Below are 13063 nucleotides of genomic sequence, written 5' to 3' on the forward strand. Positions count from 1 at the left end.
TGCACTGAGCATCGGCTGGGCTCTCCTTCTCCATAGTTAGTCGACTCTGTCCGTGTGCTCCTGGCTATATATGCACCACACACACACTTCTTCACAGCACAACCAATGAAGAGTGTGATGCGCCGCTGGCGCCATCTGTAGTTATGACGTCACTTCTCTGGCACCGGCGGAGCGCGCGACGAAGCTCGGCGGAAACGGCAGCTCCGACCCACCAGCTGCATGCGTGAGGTGCCGTGTGATGACACGGCACCTCACTCATGCGCAGCTTGGCCCATGCTGTGCCACACGAAATGTCTCGACGACTAGCGTAGTGTTGCTTTCGCAACCGAAAAATTCATGGGGCACTTTGGCTCACTAAATATAAGCTGCATATAAGCTGGCATATAAGCTGCTGTACGTTCGCTTTTCGACTGGCTCCGCACGGTCCGCACGTTTTCTGTGCGCTTCAGAACATGGTGCGGAAAGGGTGTTGTACGATGGTTTTGCTGACTTCCGGTCAGCCGGACGGCTCCAGCATCCCGATTGGCACGCCCAGGCATCGCCTTCTGTCCAATAGCATGCTCCCTCAAATGACGTTCAAAGCTGTCGCGCAACCCGTGCTGCGTGGTACTACCGATTTCATTATCTCGGTACAGTTCACTTGCCTCGGGATCACCGTGGCGTGGTTTTTTCTGTGCTCACGGACTCTCGTCAGCTGTCAAATGAGTAGCGATTCAGTAGAGTTCTTGAGCGGTTACATCGCGACCACCGTAAATTTGAATTCGCCTTTACTCGCCCGGTACGTAGCAGCACCGCCATCGTCTGTCCATTTTTCTCTCATTTCCTGTAAGCCTTCGCTGGTTGTCTAGATGTCTCTTCGCCGAATTTAAATTGAGCACTGCCGAATGAACGTGCCTTCCTAGTTCGACGACCGATGAGCACGATTGCTACTATTGATGAAGCTGTTTTGCTTTATTGTTTTGTGGGCGCAATCAGACCAATAAAGAGTTACATTTGCAAAGGTAGCAGGTACCGGTCCCGATGATGCGAAGGTATATGTGTGCAGTGAGAATAAAAGACGAGAGTCTGCAATTGCGATATTCACCTAGCGCTAAAATCAAGAATGTTGAAAGAAACATTCAAAGAGCAATGATATGATGGTTCGGTCATATATACAGAAAAGGGCTACAAAAGAAAAAAAAAAAGAAACAAAAACGACGGAGTGAAGCTTGAACCAGTGCAACCCGGGAAAAATAGCAATTATGGAAGAGGATCTAACAGTGAATTGCTTCAAGTGTGAGCAAGTGCAAGCTCTTTTTCGCCTTCCACCGCACCCCCCTACAGGAAAATTAAAATTAAATATAGGACAGAGGTGTCGAAAGGAAATGGAGACTCAATGGCATTACCTAAAGAGAAGAACAGCTCACTCACAATTGATTGATTTTTTGGATGCAGTTCTGGGCTGTAACATGGAAGCTAAAGCATGAGCATTTCGGCATGGAACATGTTAAGCTATTGCTATGTGTGAATACAGCCAGGGTAATTATTGCCCAGGATGGAAATTAAGGTATTCATATAAGCTGCAGTTTGCCCTGCTGTTACTACATGTTTTTACTACGTGCTACTGCTTTATGAAAGCATTATGTCGGGTGAATGCAATTTATTTTCATCAGAGATATGTTTGTACAATAAAACACATTATTTAAATCCGAGAGTTCCCAAAATCAAAACCTGGCATATTGTGTGATGTACTTAAAACAGAAGGTGGCTGTGACATTAACACAACTAAAAAAAAAACAGACCATGGAGTGTGTTATATACCAGGTGTCCTAGCTTTCAAAAAGTCCAGTGAATTAATCCAGCTGTGGGCTGTTGAGAGTTGCCTAGCCTAGTCTCGTGTTTCATTGCAAAACCTTATAATTATTAAGACTATGTAGTTAACATTTAAATTATTGTCTTCAAGAACAAATAGTATCAATAAAGAAATAGTAAATGTTCTTCCAAAACAGCTGACAGAAACGTTTGCACCAAAGTGAGTTCTATTTTTTCACGATGCTAAACGGCAACAAGCTCAATAATGAAAGCGTCTGCATGACAGCAATTCCACTTCAATGTCCTGAAATGTGGCTCAGATAACAAAATCTGCTTTTGTAAAAAGTGCTCTCCAAGGTGTGGCTTTGCATGATGTGGGTGAGAGATGTGTGAGCAGCTAGTCATATGGTAGCTCGATTTGGAAGCCAGTGAATAAAGCTATGGGAATCATATCTTGATGCAAATATTGCGGGTAGCTGTTTTTCAACACTACCTATAACTTTGAAACGAATGCTTTGCTTCTGGGGCCAATAAATAAAGAAGTCACTAATTAGTTTTTACTAACTGCAGAAAAACCGAGGCGAATGGAAAATCACGAGAGACTAAGGCAATCAACTCTGAATAGTCCAGACCACTCTACCTACTTTAATGTTTGAATAAATTTACCCGTGATTCTTGGTATGCATGGTTTGCTGGCATAAAGATGGTTAAGCATTCCTCTTGGGACCCCCTTCAAGTGAAACGATCGAGACGCATCTGTGGTCTTAACTGATATGGTGGAAGCTGATGTGCTGCCCCCCTTTCTCCCTCCTCCCTCTCCTAAGAAGCCTTCTAGCAAGTAAAATCATCCTCTGGCCATTTTTCAAATCAAGATATAAAGACCGTGTAAGGAGAACACTATTATTCAAGCTATAATATTGTAAGTTAAACATAAAAATGATTATATATGAATATTGCTCAAAGAAGCGTTCTATGCAAAGCATGAGTCAAGTTAAAACATTTACTTTCTTTGACATTTATTGTTCAACAATAAAGCGCATGGTATAGTTTGATAAATAAAAGTAAACAAGAAATCGATTCTATTCTTTTTTGGTTAACAGAAAGTCCTTTCGCTCCCCCTAGAACCAAACCCTGGAGCTGCCACCACCATGATATGCAAATGATTGATTACTCGGCACACATTATATTAACATGTCCTGCATGACATGGACCGTGTCATGCTTTGCCAGGTCATAGTTACTTGAGGTGTAGATTTAAGGTTGCTATGCAATGAAAACAGATGTCCACTTTGGTCACATTGCACATTGAAAAAACAACATGTAACAATGTTCTCCCGAACAAAGTAGCAGAAATTATGCAGCCTTTTCATCTGCAATGACAGATCCTTTTCTTCCCGTATCTGCTTGCACTCTAGAAAGAGTTCTAAAGAATTGGCTTCACTAACATTACTATTCAGAATTCAGTTGAATATGCCTCTTCAGTGATGTGAAGAATGCATGCAGTATTTGTCACTGCTGTTACATGGATTCAAGATCTATGCCAGTTCTAATTTTATCTCTAAAATTCTGCTGCACAACATACATTGTACTCAACATGAAATGAAGTGCCATTCTTGACTGCCAATGTAATACATTCTTTATATAGGTTGGTAATGCATTGAGAGTAAGTACATAAGTAGAGTTAGTATAAATAATGCATGTCATAAGCAATGCTCAAATAGTCCTGTAGTCTTTCATCAGATGCTTTACATTGGAAGGGGGTGCATGCTTTTGAGATAATGACGAGAACAAGCAGCACTCGGAGGCCAACCTATATGAGGCGGGTAACTATATAGCGTGCATTACAAGTACATATACACACTGCTTCCTGTACTTTGTCGGGTCGTCGCAGCAGCATCATGTCAGTATGAAAGCTACACCACATCCTTGTCTGAGCAGTTGTCCAATGAACTTAACCTACCCAAGTTATGCAAGAAGAAAGCAGATTGTAACCACAATATTTTCCTTTTTTTCTTTCTTTTTACTCAAATACGCTTTTATGCTCAATATGGCTTAAGTAGACCAAAGTTCCATATCATGAGGCACCGTTGCATAAGGTGTGCCTTTTTTCATAAGCATAACCTCCCGCCATACTATACAATATTTTTTGGCATCGCGTCAAAATAATATTTTCTTTTTTGAAAATGACCTGCTGTGGTGATAAAGTGTCCAACACATCACGTATAGAAGTTGTGTTCAGTCGACCGATTCATCACACAGATACTTATTGCAGACATAGTTGCACATAGCCAGCAGGAAATAAAAATAAATAAACAGGAAGGTACTTTCGAAGTGACAGCTCGCCGTGAAAGTACACAAATATTTTGAGTTTATACGGTACTCTCGAGCAACCATATCAGCACAAAGCGCAAACCGCAGAATAGTATAAAGTAGCCCGACAGCAGTGCAGCTAAACCCCGTTTTGCGTACAGTTTCGTTGTCGAAGGCCACGGCGCACGCGCAAGCATTTTTCAAGCACAACACACATACAAACCGCAATCAACGCAGAGGATGGACACGTCGCGGAAACAACGTTGTGAGCTCGTTCCTGTCACGCGGTCACTGCGACCAGCGGGACGGATGCCCGACTAACTATCATCAAGTTAATTTCAGCATTACGAAAACAGTGTGTGACGAACTTTGCAAACATCGACAGTTCTCTTCCTTGCTAGGAGGCAGTCGCACAAGTCGTAAACAGTTTCGCAACACATGCACGGGCACTTTTCGATGCGCTGAGGAGCCGATTCGTGCGCACGAAAATCCCCGTGAACTACTGTTACTGGCCGTCGGCCGTGAAGATCCTAGCGGGTATTAGAAACACTTGCGATAATCACAAACACTTCGTGACACCGGTGCCACGTACACTTTGTCGATTGGAAGATTACTCTCTTCAGCTCCGCGCAGATAACAGTGGCGCAGATTATCCTAGGCATGAGGGGAAATGTTCACTGTCGATAGGAACACTAGTATTAGCCATGCGCGATAGGTATTTTTGTTTTTTGCGGCAAAGCAACAACCATCATCTACGATTCGCTTGTCACTTCACACAGCTGGCGGTCATGTTGCCCTGGTGAGATCGAGGAGGAGGAACCGGAGACGTCACCTAGCGGTCGCCCTGCGGACCACGTGCGGGTGAAAGGTTGACATTGAGTTAACTTCTCTGAGAACGACGCAGCACGACAGATACAGGTGAGCGCTATTCTGGCCCCTCCGGACCGGTCGTCTTGGATAACCGGATGAGATGTCATGATGGCGTCACATCCGGTCATGACGTCAGCATGTGACGGCTATTTACGTCTAGAAACGTCTTACCATTATTATTGGTTAGTGATAGTTAACCATAACTTGCACTTTCTGAGTACTAGTTAATGTCTAGTTAGTGTTAGTTAAACATCCCTTAACTATAAGTCGTGGTTACTGATAGCTACGATGACCTCAAAATGCATGGGTTCCTATGAGCATTTGCGTAACTATTTTATTATTAGTCGGAAATTATTAAATTATCCTCAAATACCTTAAATCATGTTTTGATATCATATGATTGCTATTGATTAAGTAAAGCTTCAATGGTGATTGGCATAAGCCCATAAAAGACATGCATCCGAAACGCGGACACATTTGCTAATAACAGTAGGAGACATTAAAGTTTTTCGCCTTAAAATTGGCTGCTGTTTGACCAACGGCCATCTCGAGTAGAATTGCGGAAGCAACATCTGAGAGGAGTCGGCGGTGGCCCGGCAAGCCATTGTACACCATGTGATGTCACTCCCTCCTGGCACATGCGCAGCTGGCGCGGCGGCGGTGGCACCTCTGAGTCACCCATAGAGTTTCTTACTCCAGGAGTCACCCGCGCAGCGGAGTAGGCGGCGGCTCCGACGCGGTTCTCCAGCTGTGCTCAGTGTGACGTCACTTGCTCCTCGCGTATGCGCAGCTTGGCTCATCCGGGGCTCCGAAAAATGGCTTAGCGACTAGCGTAGTGTTGGCTCCGCAACAAAAAGCTTACCCGCATCTACACGAACGCCTATGAATCGAGATCAAGGCACGTGTGACACTGGGGCGCGCCGCGCAGAAGGCACGCGCTGCACAGGAGCATGGGCTCGTGCTGACCGATCTTCTGACCCGCATCTAGTCAAGCGCCTGTGAATCAGAAGCTAGATACTGGAACTTTGCGGCGCGCAGAAGGCACGCGCTGCACAGGAGCATGGGTTCGTGCTGACCGATCTTCTGACCCTCATCTACACAAGCGCCTTTGAATCAGAAGCTAGATACTGGAACTTTGGGGCGCGCAGAAGGCACGCGTTCCGCCGGGGCAGGGGCTCGTGTTCTCGGATCTTCCGTACCAAATATTCTCTTTTTCTCAGTTAGTCTTACAGCCTACTAGGGTAACAGACTCATCCACCAACATCCAGAATTTAATATTAACAGCGAACCCTGAGCTCGTTTCGAATGTGTCATACCTGCCCGGGATAAGCAACCATTTAGCTATCCACTTTGAAATTGTAGCCCCTTCTTTGCAAATAGATAGGACAACTAAAGTAATTAGAGACTACAGCAAAGCTAATTTCGAAGCTATTAACAACGAGCTCTCTCTTTTCCTCGACTTCTTCCTGGATGGTTTCGAAACTCGGCCTGTAGAAACTAATTGGCTCAACTTCACTACTAAAGTCCATCAACTGGTAGATAAGTATATTCCCCTCTGAAACATATCTTCCAACTCCAATGCTCCTTGGTATAACCTCCACCTAAAAAGGCTATCTAATAAAAAAACGCTTGTTCCGTAATGCTACGCGTGCCCCTTCTGACACTTGGTGGGTAGCCTATAAGACAGCTAATATCGCATATGTACACGCGCTTAAAAACGCTAAAGCTAACTTCTCTTTAATTTCACTTTACCGTCTATGCTTTCCACTGACGCCAAAAAATTTTGGCGCACATTTAAACCAAAACAAGACAACTCAATTCACTTAAGAGACTCCAACGGACTCCTATTTCCGGATTCAGAGTGCCCTGAAGTCTTAAACAAAGTTTTCTGTAATAATGTTCTCCTCTGTCCTACTAAATATTTCCACCTGCTGAGTCATACGCGCACCCGGTGATGGATCTGGTCTGCATTGATCCTACTGCTATCGTGCATTTAATTGACGCACATAAAACATCTAGCCCCGGTATCGACCTAATCAGTACCCAATTTTGGAAAGCACCCGCACCTGCTCATCACTCATGCTCTGCAAGATTTTTCAGCAGTCCCTCGACACCGGCGCTCTTCCTGCCGACTGGAATGTCGGGAAGGTGGTCCCCGTCCACAAATCAGGTAGCAAAAATTCCCCTCTCAATTGCTGTCCGATATCAGTAACAAGTATACCATGCAAATTACTTGAACACATCCTTTACTCAAATATTGTTAACTTTCTTGAAACTAACTCGTTCTTCACCAACTCGCAACATGGTTCCCCAAAGTCTCTCTCATGTGAAACCCAACTGTTATTATTCTCTCATAATCTTCACGTTATCATTGATCGCAATTGACAAGCTGACTGCACATTTCTCGACTTTAAAAAAGCATTTGAAATGTAACAGAAGGTTTAATCTATACATCGAGGACGACGTCGAGGTCGGCAAGGAAGCGCGCGATGATCAAAACAGCACGGTGATCTGCGCGATCACAATTCCACAGACTACTTCCCTTCATCAGCGTCCAGCCAAAAGGGCTCATCTTCTTCACAATGCCCCCAGAGAAAAAGGAGCCATCCTGGCGACTTAAGGGGACAAAGGTACAATTGGATCGTAGAACGGCTTAAGACGATGATCATGTACAGTCTCGCGGCCACGGCGTCGCAAATCAGAAGATGGCGTAAGCGGCTCAACAATATAGTTCACTGGTGAAGTGCGCTCGACGACACGGTAGGGCCCGTGATACTTTGAGATCAGCTTTGCAGAGAAACCGGGGCTACCGGATGGAACCCATAGCCACACAAGTGAGCCGGGCTCAAAGTGTGGTGCATTCTCCTGATCGGTGTCATGGCGATGTTTTTGGCGCCACTGAGAGTCGGTCGTACACGTGCGGGCAATCTGGCGGCATTCTTCGGCATACTTGGCAGCTTCTGTCACTGTAGTGTATTCTGATGGATCAGGGTTGTAGGGGAGGACCGTATCAAGGGGAGTAGATGGATGCCGACCGTAAAGCAAAAAGAACGGAGAGAAACCCGTGCTAGATTGCGTAGCAGTGTTGTACGCATAGGTGATATAAGGAAGGACAATGTCCCAGTTCGTGGGGTTGGATACGACGTACTTCGCGAGCATGTCGCCGAGGGTGCGATTGAATCGTTCAACAAGGCCGTTCGTTTGCGGGTGGTAAGCGGTGCAAGTCTGGTGAATGATTTTGCACTGATCGAGCAGGGCTTCAACGACTTCGGATAAGAAAACACGGCCTCTGTCGCTGAGAAATTCACGAGGAGCACCGTGACGGAGAATGAAGTTCTCCAATAAGAAACCGGCCACATCTCGGCTGTTGCAGCTGGGCGGTTTCGGCATATCGCGTCAGGTGGTCCACGGCGACAATGACCCAGCGATTGCCATCGGGTGTGTACGGAAGAGGGCCATATAGGTCAATTCCACTGCGGTCTAAGGGTCTAAGCGGGCATGTGACAGGCTGTAACTCACCAGCCGAACGGGGAGAGGCAGGTTTGCGGCGTTGGCACGTCAGGCACGATCGAACGTACCCGAGAACCGAGTTGTACATACCGCGCCAATAGTAATGAAGACGGATTCGTGTGTACGTCTTGAAAACTCCCGCGTGTCCGCACTGTGGATCGGCATGAAAGGCTGTACATATTTGAGTCTGTAAATGGCGCGGAAGCACGAGGAGCCATTTCCGTCCACTTGAGCTGTAGTTGTGCCGGTAAAGGAGGTTATCTCGAATCTCATAGTGGGAAGCTTGGCGGCGAAGGGCGCGTGAAGGGGTCATCGCTGATTGGTTTGAAAGGTAGTCAATAAGAGAGGCGATCCATGGATCCTTCCGTTGTTCGGTAGGCATGTCACTGACGTCGGACGAAGATGCCACGGAGTCTAAGACGGAGAGGCTGGCAAGGTCGGCTGGAAGCGGTGAGCGAGATAAAGCGTCGGCGTCTTTATGTTTTCGACCAGATCGGTAAATAACGCGGATATCGTATTCTCGCAAATGCAGAGCCCACCGTGCCAAGCGGCCGGATGGGTCCTTGAGCGATGAAAGCCAGCATAGGGCATGATGGTCCGTGACTACGTCAAAAGAACGGCCGTAAAGGTAAGGGCGAAACATTGTGATTGCCCAGACAATGGCCAAGCACTCCTTTTCCGTTACAGAGTAGTTCGCTTCGGCTTTGGTGAGAGTGCGGCTGGCGTAAGCGACTACGTACTCACCGAAGCCAGAGGGGCGCTGAGCAAGCACAGCTCCGAGGACGACACCACTCGCGTCTGCATGCACTTCGGTTGGCGCCTGGGGGTCAAAATGGCGCAGGATAGGCGGGACTGTGAGGAGGCGGCGCAAGGTGTTGTAGGCGTCGTCGCATGCTGATGACCACAGCGAAATGTCTGAGTTATTGTCGAGGAGCTCAGTCAGCGGGGCGACAATGGGAGCAAAGTTCCGTATAAAACGCCGAAAGTATGAGCACAAACCCAAAACACTCCTCAGTTGCTTGATGGTAGTAGGTTTCGGGAATGCAGTCACAGCTCGAAGTTTGGCGGGATCAGAACGGATACCATTTTTGGACACAATGTGGCCCAAAATGGTCAGCTCACGAGCAGCGAAACGACACTTCTTCAAGTTGAGCTGCAGACCAGCGTTCGCAAGACATGTCAAGACCTGCTTCAGTCGAGAGAGATGGGTCGCAAAGTCCGGCGAGAACACCACGATGTCGTCAAGGTAACAGAGGCACGTCTTCCATTTTAGGCCACGCAGAATTGTATCCATCATACGCTCGAATGTAGCAGGAGCATTGCAGAGACCGAACGGCATGACGGTAAATTAAAAGAGGCCATCGGGGGGGACAAACACGGTTTTAGGGCGATCTTCCGCAGCCATGGGCGCCTGCCAGTAACCGGATCGTAAATCAAGGGAAGAAAAAAGTTCAGTACCTTGTAAGCAGTCCAATGCATCATCTATACGCGGAAGAGGGAAGACGTCTTTCCTCGTGATTTTGTTTAGGCGAAGGTAGTCAACGCAGAAGCGAATAGAACCGTCTTTCTTCCTCACTAGGACAACAGGGGAGGACCAGGGACTATTAGAAGGCTCAATCACTCCATTCTGTAACATTGTTTGAACTTGGCCCTCAATAACTCGGCGCTCAGTGGCCGACACTCGATAGGGGCGCTGACGCAGAGGAGCATGGGAACCGGTGTCAATGTGGTGGGCAACAGTTGATGTGCGGCTCAAAGCAGGCTGCTGAGAGTCGAATGAAGAACGGAACTGATGAAGCAGCGTGAGAAGTACAGAGCGTCGGGGTTCAGGAAAACTGGCATCGATGGAGCGGAGGAAAACGTCGGCAGAAGACTGGTCCAGCGCAAGAACAGGTGGTGTAAGTGCAGCCAAGTCAGCGGGCTGTGAAGCGGGTGTTGCGTCACCAGGGAGAATAGAATCAATGAGCTGGATGATGCCGAGGCATTCACCGCGACGCAGAGATACGGGAAATGAGAGCGGATTACAAATCCAGAGCGCGGTGAGGCCAGCTGACACAGAAAGTACGGCGTACGGCAGAAGATTTTTGCGGCTTAGAAAGATAGGTGATGGGATGAAAAGTACGTCAGTACGGCGGGAAAAGCACAAGCGGTGGGCACAAGGACGAAAGAGCACGCAGGGAGATCAGTATCTTCGGCAACGAGGACTTTGGGAAAAGGAACGTTCGGCGACGGTTCGTCGAGCGCAAAAAACTCCAGTTCGGCACGTGCACAGTTGATCACCACATTATGACGCGACAGAAAATCCCAACCCAAGATAAGATCATGAGAGGAGGAAGGCGAAACTACGAACTCTATTGCGTACAAAACTTCTTGAATGATTACTCGAGCGGTGCACACCGCTATAAGCTCTACAGGCTGGGCACTTGCCGTGCATAGCGAGAATCCTGAAATAGGTGTCGTCACTTTGCGCAAGGAACGACAAAGACTTGCAGCCATGGCAGTAACAGCAGCGCCGGTGTCGACCAGAGTCAGTACTATAACCCTCTCAACAGAAACTTCAAGGAGATTTGCAGGAGATAGGTGAGGCCTTTTACAGTTCGCTCGTTGCGCAGTTCTCGCCTCAGGAACTGCGGCATTCAGTTTTCCTCTTGCGCAAGATTGGGACGCCGGCGCAGAGGAGATAGGGAGCGGCGACGCAGCGAGGTTGAGCGGCGAGTAGAAAAGGTAGTACTGTCATTCGCAACGGAACCTGCAGATGAATCGGCGGCTGCGTACTGATCCCGGGTTGGCTGCCAGAAAGGTGATGTTCGGCGCGATAGAAACTCATCGGGAGTGCGATTTCGGCAGTACCGGGCAATATGGCCAGTACATCCACAAGGATAACAAATGGGACAGTTATCACTTGTTCGCCATGAATTGCGGCGCTGAGGTCGAGGCGGGACGAAAGGCTGTGGCGCCTGAAGATATTCCTGTACAGGTGCTGGAGGCGTAGCGTACACCACAGGGTAGCTAGGTGGCCGTGGTCGGACAGCGACCGCAGCGTACGTCAGCGGTGCGACAGGAGCGGGGGCGCATGTAATTGGTGAAGCGACAGGTGGAGCGACGTCGGCGTATGCGAGGGTCTCAATGGCTTGTGCGGGCTGAGGAATGGGCGATGGCGGATGGACAGGGGGAAGGGCGTTCGCCACGCGGTCGGCGATGACCTGTCGAAGGGGCGCCAAATTGCGGGAAAGCTCGCAGTTTGTTGGCAATAGTGATATTTGGCGAGCAACTTCCTCTCGGATGAAATCATTGAGCTGCTGCAGCAGCGATGAGGTCTCAGATGTAGCGGAGAGGCCAGAAAGTGATTCCACAGGCGCGGAAGGCTGTCAAGGGAGGAGTCGCTGCTTGCGCAACTCATCGTAGCTTTGACAAAGGTTGACAACTTGTGCAACAGTTGTCAAATCCCGGGATGTCAACATGAGGAAGGTGTCATATTCGATGCCCTTCAGGATGTGTTTGATCTTTTGTGCCTCGGGCATCTGGGCGTTTACGCGACTGCATAGGCGGAACATCTTCAATGTAGCTGGTAAACGTCTCGCCGAGCCGCTGCGTTCGATCGTGCAAGCGTTGCTCAGCGCGGAGCTTGCGTACAGTAGGACGACCAAAGACGGTGGTAAGGTTTGCCTTAAATGAGTCCCAATTCGTGATTTCGGCTTCGTGGTTACGATACCACAGGTTAGCGACTCCGGTCAAATAAAAGATAACGTTTGTTAACTTTGTTGCATCGTCCCACTTAATGTACGAACTCACTCGCTCGTATGACGCAAGCCAGTCGTCACAGTCGGTGTCGTCTGTCCCACTGAGGAGCGCAGGGTCTCACTGGCGCAAGGAGCCAGAGCAGACGACCGGCGGGGTCATCGGGGCAGTTGGTGGGTGTTCCTCTTCGGCCATGTGAATTACCGGTAGCGTACGGGTGCGAAGCTCCAGCGTGAGGCAAGGGTATCAGGCCGCACCTCCACCAAGTGTAAGAGAAGGTTTAATCTATATGTCGAGGATGGCGTCGAGGTCGGCAAGCAAGCGCACGATGATCAAACCAGCACGATGATCTGCGCGATCACAATTCCACAGACTGCTTCCTCTTCATCAGCGTCCAGCCAAAAGGGCTCATCATCTTCACAGAAAACGTTTCTCACAGTCTTCTCCTCTTTAAACTATCTCAACTAAATATTCAACCTAACCTTCTACGTTGGATAGAACACTTTCTTTTAAACCGTTCCCAGTTTGTATCTGGCAACAATCTTAACTCTTCCTTAAGCTCCGTTGGCTCTGGTGTGCCTTAGAGTTCCGTCTTAGGTCCTTTGTTATTCCTCATATATATGAATGATCTACCTAACTGTGTTTCTTCTAATATTAATTTGTTTGCTGATGATTGTGTTGTCTTTCGTGAAATTAACAGCTCCGACGATTCTAGAGCCTTGCAACTTGACATTGATGCTATCTCTAACTGGTGTAATTTGTGGAAATTGGATCTTAACACCTCTAAATGTAAATTCATACGTGTCTCCAGAATTTCCTCAGTTCCTACGCTCTACTTTCTAAAT

The 13063-nt window shown here is 47.8% G+C and overlaps 1 long non-coding RNA gene across 1 annotated transcript in view; it reads left to right on the top strand.

The window, feature by feature from the left end:
* The window catches only part of LOC146203690 (uncharacterized), a 371705-nt gene that overhangs the window by 296093 nt on the left and 62549 nt on the right, over nt 1–13063 (top strand). The window contains exon 4 of the long non-coding RNA XR_014703903.1: nt 4880–5018. This is a non-coding gene — a long non-coding RNA (uncharacterized LOC146203690). The remainder of the gene's footprint in view (nt 1–4879; nt 5019–13063) is intronic.

Source organism: Amblyomma maculatum, chromosome 1 (assembly GCF_055883805.1).
Source record: "Amblyomma maculatum isolate TAMU_Amacu chromosome 1, ASM5588380v1, whole genome shotgun sequence".
Classification (NCBI taxonomy): Eukaryota; Metazoa; Arthropoda; class Arachnida; order Ixodida; family Ixodidae; genus Amblyomma; species Amblyomma maculatum.